Below are 10,736 nucleotides of genomic sequence, written 5' to 3'. Positions count from 1 at the left end.
GGGTTCGTTGCCATGGCGATCTAGGGTTCATTGTGGTTTTCAGAGGCTGCCTTTTGGATCTTGTTTATTAGTGAGGCTTGCTCGTCTGGGGCATCTGATTATCTCCTCCGTGGAATCCTTTTGGCTTGCACCCAAGCTCAAACTGGTCCTTGCAGACCGAGCACGTTGAGTCTGGTCGGAGATGGCATTGCCGGATTTTCACTACCCAAAGGTTCTCAATTGCCGAAGCAGGCGCCGATGGCAGGCCCGACCACTCATTTGCAGTGACAATTTCAGGAATCTGGTTATGGAGCCATAGCCATGGGGGCGAGGCCAGCCCGCCACCAGCTCTGTGTCCCATTAAGCTTGCCATCATGGCAGAGATGGCATCCAACCGAACCTCGTAGGGGAAGAAGGCATGGTCTTTGACGTCATCCACCGCCATGGCAATGAGGACAGATAGGCTCCCGGCCATGGCGGAGCCCGAAGGAAACCCGGCACAGATTGGCAATCCCGCCCAAGGCAATCCAAGAATCAAATGAATTCTTTTGCGAAAATGAGTTTTTTTCGCTGATCTTGGATTCCTCTAGTTGAATTCTTTGTTAAAGATGAACATTTACGACGAGGATCGATTGGAACATAGATTGAAGTGCAGGGGATTGCCGAGGCAAAGATTATCTAAGAAAGGTTTTTCTTTGTAAGAGCTGGCAAAATGGGATGGCTTCTCCTTAACCTATCTATTCTGCTAAAAAGTTCACAAACCAGGAGCTTGAACCTTGCTATGATGCTATGTGCGGTAATGTCCAAGTTTATTAAATTTCCATGAAAATATTGGTTTTAGCGCCTAACTGAGAAAAAAATGTTCCCTCTTATGTGTAGCTCTGTATCATTGACTACTTTGTTTATGAAGAGTACATGACATCAACGTAAATCGCTGTCTTCCACTCTTGAGTTTCTTGCGTTGAAAAATATTTGTCAGTTTTAGAATGATGTATTATTGGCCAAGGCAGAACATTCAAAGCTATTCATCATTTGAATATTCCTATAAGTGGTTGTCCTAAATAGTTTCCATACAATCTAATGCAAAAAGCATTTCGATAATATGAAGTAACTTGAATTTAGAAAAAAGGTGCTGTTCAAACCGAATTAGAAAGAGCGTCACTTTCATATGGGTCATATTTTCAAGGGTCTATATTTAGGGCAGTGGAAAGCTTTCTTCTGAATGAAAAATACTCCGACGTTGGGGCAGGGGGCATAAAATATTGAAAATATATTTGAGTTGGCATGAGGAATTTGCGAAGAATGTTTGGGTATATACGTAATCCAAAACAAAATGGCCCTTTCATTGAACTCTGTGGGTTCCATAAAAATTAGTGCACAATATTGGTGATTTTCAACAAAAGGATGAACTTATAATTTTTTCTGAGAGTTCTGATGATCAGAATTGTACTCTTTACTTAACACAGCTTTGGGGTTACCCAAAATTACTCGTCAGATCAGAATTGTACACTTCCTTATGCAGTTGTTTGGGATGCACTTGAGTCAATTCAGTATCTCATACCCTGAAGAGTAAAAATTTAATGTCATGATATGTTTGGGCTACAGATGGGACATTATAGCTGAAAGACTTGGCTTCATGCTAGTGTTTGGAGACCTTGTCTGGATTCCTTTCACTTTTAGCATCCAGGTTCGAAGATATAAATCAACTGTGCTGTTTAATTTTCTTGGTTCTTGCTTCAAAAATCTGACAAGAACAGTTTTCAGCAAAAGTTCTCAATTTTTGTTCATCACACGCGTGCAGTTATTTTCTATAATATGCACATAACTCGACTTACCATAAAAAGAAACCTTTTTCAGTCTCGCTGTTGACTTTATGCATGAGATGTTTTCACTTCTAGCATTTGTTGTTTGGCATCATAACTTATTGACTCTACTACTACATAAACTGTCTGAAATGTTTGTGCCGTCTACTTTCTTATATCTGTTCATCCCGTCCTGGGTCAAGTGCCCAGCGCTGTGGAGCGGCGCTCTTATAAATATTCTTCAAATTTGTATTTTTTGAGACATGCTGTAGTCGCTCAGGCTGTGTCTTTTCTTGTTCATTAAAATTTATTTGAATTACGTAGGGCATTGTAATCAGTTTCCTCGTTTATGTCATTTATCTTACCATGATGGTGATAAGTTATCATCAAACGTTGGATGATGATGATCATGATGACGTTAGGTCGTGGAAACCGAATGGTCAATTGTCATTATACGCTCGTCATGATGAATTTGTCATCTTCACCGTTGATGCTAAACTAGGATTGTGGATGAGGACATATAAGTCATCGTCGTCCCCAAGTCTTGTTAATGTCATCCATTTTTTGGGCTTGGATGAATGACGATGGCTTGTCATGAACGACGATGAATGACGATGAATGACGATGACCCAAGAAGATAATGAAGCTTGGAAATAATCTTCTTTTTTACTGCATAATTTCTTTTGGGGAGTGTGAAGACATTGCAACTATCTTGAAGATCTGCTCCTGGCGTTATCTTTCAGCCTGCCTTGTGGAGCAATGTACGTTTGCCTAAATTAAGATCCAGAAGTCACTTAGTTCCCAAAAAACTATTATTATATATACGATTAATATTCATCTACCTTTTATTGTTTATGATTTTTATTTTTTTATTTTTTTATAAATAAAGATAATCTTCATCTGTCTTTGTTTTTTGAAGATCGATCATCCCATACTGCTATCCTATCTATTTGTTCGTGGTGCTTGTGTGGAGGGAGCGAAGGGATGAGGCAAGATGCTCTTAGAAGTACAAGGAGTCATGGGCAGAGTATTGTAGGCTTGATCCCTAGAGGATCTTCCCTTATGTGTATTAGGGGTTTCTAGAAGGAAAGGAAGTTCACGCAAATGGCAAGCGAGGATCTACTGTTTCTTTGTCTTTTCATGCTTAAACATAAAACAAGCTCATGCTTTGGCATTTCATGCTCCTATCCGTTTCCAAGCTAATATAAAACAGTTGATCGTGTTTTCATCATTGTCATTGTTGATGATGACAAATTCGGCTGATGGATCATAATGAACAATGAATCAGTAACAACAAAATTTTCTTTTGAAAGACATCGTATGATATAATAACTATAATAACTACAAATCCTATCATTTCAAATGAGCACAGTTCCAACAAAAAAATAATACCTTCGAAAAGAACAAAAATACTCTCCCAGAAATCTCGACCAATTGGACCGGATGAAATCTCTAGAGGGCCAAAAAAGGTAAACATGAATGGAAATTATGGTAAATTAGAGCAAGAAAGAAGCTAAATAGTGTCGTGGACACTGAATGAAGATCAGATCAGTAAATGACAACTAAACAGATCTAGCGACCAAGTTTCAGAACGAAGGCTAGTTGAAGAAGATAAAATGATGGATGGTCTTTGAAAATTGGCTGATATGCGTCCTCTACTTAAACACATGGAGGTTCTGTAGCTCCCTCGGATCCCTACATGATTGATCAATACATGTTCATTATTTTACGTTGAATAAAATCTAAGATGCCTGTAAACGAAGTTGGACTAAAAATTCAAACCGAACTTGGCCTGCAGCTTGTATCCTTGTTTGGGTGCATGTCTTCCGATTATAGGCAACTTGCTGGCAGAGAGAGCACTTCATCTGCACACCTTTTTTGGATAATCTTTGACCCTTAGGTTCTTTCTCACTAATGTTAATTCTTATCTTCTGCTTGGGCCTTCCAGGTTATTTCTTCACGAAAGGAGGGAATACATAGTTCTCTTCAACTTTGCTCCACAAGTTTTTTCCATTCATTGGTGGGATACCATGACTATAAGCTAGCTGGTATACATCTTTCTTCAATCACTCAGTGACAAAAATGATAGGGTCCTCCTTGATCTAGTGAATGCAAGTAATAGCATGGGAGCATGGAATTCCCCTTATACCCCAATATCTGCAACTACAGGTTCTGCTAAGTAAATCAATCACAACTCTGTCTCCCAAGTTTGTAGCCTCGAATTGATAGTGGCCTGCATGTCTAAGAGTGCATGACCTAGACTTCAACTTGTTATCTTCGAGCAACTCCCTTATCCGAGGGCATAATTGATCAGTTCTATCAAAAAACAACTCCCTTTTCTTAACTATCCTCTGGATGACTGCACCTCTAATATCTTCCAGCGTGTCTATGACAGGTTTAGACCTAGACTGTAATATGTAATTGTTGAAGCACTCACAATATTGTTATCAATCACCTCACATTTTGGCCGCTCACTAATGTAAGCCGTGCAAAACTTCTTTATGCCTATATCTCCAAAGTCATGCGCGGCTTGTGGTTTCAATGTGCTCATCTGTCTCATGATCCTCTGGAAATCTTCATGAGTTTTTCACTTCACAGATTTCCAAAATACGTTCTTCAGAATCTCAATGGAATGTCCTTTCTTCTTCCAATTTGCATAAATATGTCTAGCACAATTCGTATGCTCCACATGTGGTAACAGATATGCCACTACATTTTCTAGTCCCTGCACAATGTTAGAGAGTAGCAAGCTATTAGTGCAATAAAGTAGTTCAACATTAAGCAATAAGACTTCAAATAATTCAATTATTATGAACGAGTTAGTTAAGTACCTTCTGTTGATCACTTATGATAGTCCAACCATTACCATCAACAATTCCTAAATCTTCCATCAGCCGTTGAATAAACCAAGTCTAAGAAGCTTGATTTTCCCCTTCAACCACTGCCCAGGCAATAGGGAACATTTGATTATTCCCATCCTTGCCCACAGCACTCAACAATTGTCCTTTCATTTTGGTCTTCAAAAATCATCCATCCAACCCAATGACTCTTCTACAACCTTCAAGAAAACCTCTTGCTAGTGCATCAAAGCATATATAGAGTCTCTTAAACCTAACCAAAGAATCAGGAGTGTCTCTATCAAGTACCAACTCCAAAGTACCATTCCTATTGACCTTCTTTAACTCAGCAACATAAGCAGGAAGCAAGTGATAATGGCCATTCAAAGATCCTTGAAGCTTCTTGCGCGCCGCAGATCTAGTTCTATAACAGGTATGCTTTGAAAGTGTGATTCCAAATTGTTCGTTTATTTCCCGCATCATATCTACTGCCCTCCAATTCATATTCATTCGAATTTTCTGTAATAAGTGGTTTGCAATCCAATGATAATCGGCTTGTCATTCAAAGATCTCGGAGCCCTACTGCACCTTTGAGTATAATTTCGTGTTTTCACAACAAAAGCCGCCTTCATACCATTCCAACTAGCATATATCCTCCATGGGCAATCTCCCTTGCAAACAACTTCAACTTTTTGGTCACTAGACTTTAAAAACCTGATGTTCAACCCATTCCATATAGCATGGTCCTTCACAACTGTCCTATAAATTGAGAAGCCGATTCAAAATTCATGCCTACTTGAAATATAATCCTCTCAATGGGGCATCTTGCATCAAACCTCTTGCCCCTGTATATGTTCCTTTTATTTTCACCCTCATCATCAGTATCATTGGGAGTTAATATCTCATCATCCAAATCAGCATACTCACTATGATATCCATCAACAGATACTTGTTGTTGAACTTGTTCTTTTCTATTTCTCTGGCAGTCAACAAATTCATCATTCCATTCTTCACTTGTTCTTTTCTATCGTTTGTATACACATCACTTTCCTCATTTTCTTCACATAGACTATATTCACAATTAGAATCACTATCATAATCAGAACCAAACACTCTTCTCTCGTCATCAGCCCTACTTAATAAACAAATGGAAAACAGTAACTGATCATGCGTGCAATATATATTTAAATTTTAAGGGGAGAACTTACATTCTTCTACACTTTGACTTGTGAAACAGTCTAATAGGAGGACGGTGGGGGAGAGCACCACTGCACGATGAAGAACCAGACCTTAAATTTGGTCTAGTTTTAGGCACTTCTTACGTTCTGAACCTTGAATTCGGTCCAGTTGGGTCACGGTCCAGCTAGGTCTGGTTCGGTCAGACCTTAATTTCTGATGTGAAGATGATTTGGAATGTTAAATTCAAAAACTATAAAAAACCATAAAAAATAAGTAAAGTTAATAAACTAGGTTCGATTTACAATGTAAAAGAAAAAAAACTGAATGATATTTTAAAGAATTAGAACAAAAAAATAGAATAAAACAAAATCAAGATGTTTGAAAAAAAAGATTTGGAACAAAAAGGAGAAATTTCCGATGTTTGATATTTAGCAGATATTGAGGTTAGCTAGCAGTGTCCAATCGTATCGGTCCATCGATGTCGGACATTGAAATTTAGTGGATATTGGAATTTAGTGAAATTTTGATATCGGACAATGACTAGCCAAACTTACTGGTCCATTGATGTAGGTATCGCATCATTGTTGTTTTCAAATAAATCATTGGTAACGTCATGAAAGGGAAAGAAGACGCACATGAAAATGTACATAAAATGACAAACTTTCCAAAGAAAAGTGAGTTAATGTCATGGCATGGAGAAGGAACACCTAGAAATCAAACAAGGAAAATCACCTACTTTGACAAACAAAACTAGTTTAATAATTGAATTATTAAAAAAAGAGGATATTTTAAAGTGTCTCTATCAGAAATTACCCAAAATGGCAGGAGTGAGAATACCATCTCCAATAGTCATACAAGTGCCAATAAGTGCAAGAACAAGGAGGATGTTCTTCTTGTATGCATTAGCCTCCAAGTATTTCTTGATCTTAGGCGCAAGGGAATGGTCCTCAAAGGTGCGCCGACTGAACGGGTCAGCACTTCGTCTATGCGATGTAGGTTTGGAATCGTTGTAACATTGGCATGTCGGCAGAGCAATGAATATAACGCCAACGTTCCCCCTGAACTGAAATTTCCATTGAAAATTTAAATTAAAGTTCAGCATAGCCTTCCATTCATTTCCTTCCTATCGAGAGAATTTTGATTGCTATTAAAAAGAGAAAATTATCTAACCGGTTTGCAGAAATTGTGTTGATATTTCAAAGGTTCGGCTAAAATCAAGGCGATAAAGCACAAAGAAGTGGCACTAGAGGAAGTAGAGATCAATGGGCTTTCAAAATTGAACTATTGGGCGGCAATTCATTGGGCTATATCCCAACGCTGAAAGAAAGCATTGCACAATTTTCTCTCCATTCTTTCTTACCAGCAAAAAATTATCATTAGTATTAAAATTAAATATTGTTCTCGGACGACGTTGATTGATACTATTTTCGTTCAGTAGGATTTCAATCTGTCATGGTAGATTGATCCTTTGATGATGAATTAAACCAAAAAGACATAGAATAAAACAAAATTGAGGTGCAGAATAAGAACATTAAGAGGGACAGAGAGAACGAGAGCGGGGGAGATAATCAGATGCCCCAGACGAGCAAGCCTCTCTAATAAACAAGATCTAAAAGGCAGCCCCTGACGACCACAACGAATAGTAGATCGCCATGGCAATGAACCCTGAAGAAGAAACCGCCAAGGATTCCACCGCAAACAGCACCAAGCCGACGCCCTTTCTCTCTCTCCACCTTCCCCTCTCTCTCTGTCCATGTCTTGGTTCTGTGCTCTCTCCTGGGCGATTCGATTCAAACGGGTTAATAGAACGTATTTCTCTCTCGACATATCCCATTTATGACGTGGAATCCACTATGGCTGCCAGGTGGATTCCGCCGGAAATCCACCTGGCAGCCACGGTGGATTCCACATCATGAACGGGATATGACGAAATCCACTTAGAGAGTTTGGGCTATACCATGCCAAAAAAAACGTTTGGGTTGTGTCTCAGATTTTTGAAAAAGTATGGGACGTACCATGCTATTAACCCCTTTAAAATTTTCTGGAATTTTGGGCTGAGCTTCTAAAAGACCAGGCGAAGGGGGTATACTCAAACACACTAAGTAATAATTTCAAAATAAAATATTTCAAAAATTATTTCCACTTCCTTCACCATACCCCAATCTTTAGATATGTCAAATCAGTTACTAAAGCCTACGCAGATCTTAGGATGATGTGGTCGGTTATGAAGGCTAACTTAGTATATGGACTCCTGTTCTATATTATTCACATAGCTAGCCATAGATAAAACCATAGGTCATATCTTAGACTAAAATATTTTCTATAAATATTACTTGTTTAATATTACTAGACTTAATAAAAGTATAAAAATATATAGGAATGATTCAAATACTTCCACCAATCTACCTTCCACATAAATAGCTTAAATGTTGATGTATTTATGATTTATGATAATAGTGAAATTAATATAATTCAATTCATATATTTTTAGATTAAAATAATCATAAATTCATGTTAAGATATTTAAACTCATGAAACATATATTTTACGGTGGCACTCTAATTTTTCTTCCTTGTTTGGTATATTATTGATTTTCCTACATTCTATTCATTTCAGCTTGAAAACAAATTTCATAGGGTATGGAGACTTTTCTAAATTATAAATGAGACTTTTCTAAAGAAGCTACATGCACCATTGATAACATGCATTTATATTGCCTCATATTATTATATTTATGTGTCTTTATGCATTAAATTACTCATATTTGCATGTTATCAAGCTTAAAATGATTAAATCTATTTTTAGAAAACTTTTTAAATTTTCTGTATTTTTAGGATTTTTCTAACAGTATATTCTAAAAGAATATAGCTTTTGAAACAGAATATGATTTTTCTGGAATTTTTGGATATTAAAGTTGGAAATATATGATTTTTTGAGTCAAAATATATATATTTATACGTATTTGTGGGTTTGTATTTGATTTAATATTAAATTTTAAGTATTTTGGTTTTTATGGCATAGGGTGACGTGGCGCGCCGATGCGCCGCCAAGTCAGCGTCGAGAAAGAGATTTTTTCTTTATTTGTTTGGCCTTTTGTCATTTCATGTGGCAAAAAATGTGAAAAACCATTGAATACTTAAAACCACGGAATACGAAAAACTACGGAATACAAAAAAGCCACAGAATACGAATAGCCACAGAATACGAAGTGCTTTGACTTCTTAACAGACATGAAACCGACGACATTGATAAGGAGAGAGAAGAAATTAAAGGCTAGGATTGCTTCAACTTACAACAGCCATAACTGTTGATCTTTCCCTCCTCTTTCTATCCATATCCTCTGATCTATACATAGAGGCTTGGATCATTGTAAAAATCATCTTGAACTTGCTTACTACTTTTGTGGGCTGGTTGAAATAGAGTGAGTTTTGAGATCCATAAAGATTGTTATTGGTGTCTTGGGTGTGTGGGAAGAGACAAAAGAGAAGAGGGGGAGCTTACCGGCACTCACAAATGGCCATGATCCTGGCGGAACGTAAGGATCTAAGGTAAGTGTCTTCGCCTTACGTTGTTTCTCTCCCAACATCATTATTATCATAGTAACAGTTTTTTATCAATGTTTCATTTATCACTTCACTTATATACGTCCCCATTCTCTCATCTCTCCATCCTTGCCATCATACCACTCCATATCCAACCACTATCCTCGTTCATACCGTCGTTCATCGTCATATCCATCACAATCACTCACTCTTTTCTTTCAGATAAATTAGCTCATAATTACTTATCTTTTATCTATATCACTAGTTCACGTCCTCAAATCTTGCTTTCGTTGATCCTCTCATCCATCATCACTAGTATAAGAAAGTAATTCCTTAATCATAATTCCCTGTGGAGACGATCCGTATTCATCACTAACTAATTATTTTTAACTACGATTAAACAAATTTTTATTGAATAATCTCAATCACCAAAGACAACTTTTAACCCTAAAATTGAGATTATCAACTATCTCATTTTATGTGTGGGCGCAGATCCCATTATTCTTTTTGATAACACTACATGGATGAATCATGATATTTAAAACATAAAATTAGAAGGAATATATGTCAATTAAATATTAAAAAATAAAATAAATGAGACTTTCTTGATGGGTACTAGCACACAAAAGGCAGAAGCACATGTGATACCATCAATTAGATGGAGAAAACTATGTACGTATAGGCTTTAATTATATTTTTTCTACATTCATACTACACATAATTTATAATATATATTGGAAAATTGTTAACTCACAGGATTTAGGTTTAAAAAAAATATATTATGGATGCAAATGATAGATAATGAGAGGCCTAAACCATGATGTGGATCAGAATATGTTTCCCCGTATAAAAGGAGGGGGAGAAAAGATCCGACTTCACCCTGTTGAGAGACCAGGTCAAAACAGACATGATTCTGGAAATGACTTGATAAATTTGAATTTGGAAGCTTTTTTCTTGTTGGATGATAGAATAAACCATGGATCACATCTGAGTTTCAAGATATAATTGCCGGTAAATTCAATGGAGAAGAAGAAATTTTACCATCTTGAGCCCTAGCTGATGTAACAAAAAGTTTCATGTAGTCCTTTTGGTTCTTCAACTCTTTCGATTCTCTTTGTTGCTTGCTTACCATTAAGTAAGATACCTTGGATCCAAGGATTTCCAACGCATCATATCAAGCTAAAACATTCCACATGTTGCAAAAGTTACATTATTGTTTATTCAAACCTAATAGAAACTTGATTCCACTACATGCTGCCACGATCAACCTCCACTACTTTGTGGCAAGCACCCACAACCAAAGGTTCAAATTACAAGTTGACATAAACTGATATTTTCTAATTCTTTTTGTTCCAAAAAAATTACCCAAAACCTAATTAAAATCAAATAGATTACAT

The 10,736-nt window shown here is 37.0% G+C and overlaps 1 pseudogene; it reads left to right on the top strand.

Annotated features, from left to right (window-relative positions):
- Positions 1 to 452: 452 nt before the first annotated feature.
- Positions 453 to 2,854, top strand: LOC144716433 (delta(14)-sterol reductase-like; annotated as a pseudogene).
- The last annotated feature ends 7,882 nt before the right edge of the window (positions 2,855 to 10,736 follow it).

Source organism: Wolffia australiana, chromosome 2, assembly GCF_029677425.1.
Source record: "Wolffia australiana isolate 7733 chromosome 2, ASM2967742v1".
In the NCBI taxonomy this organism is placed as follows: Eukaryota; Viridiplantae; Streptophyta; class Magnoliopsida; order Alismatales; family Araceae; genus Wolffia; species Wolffia australiana.
The sequence above is the reverse complement of the archived record's forward strand: the minus strand, read 5'-3'. Positions and strand labels throughout refer to the sequence as shown.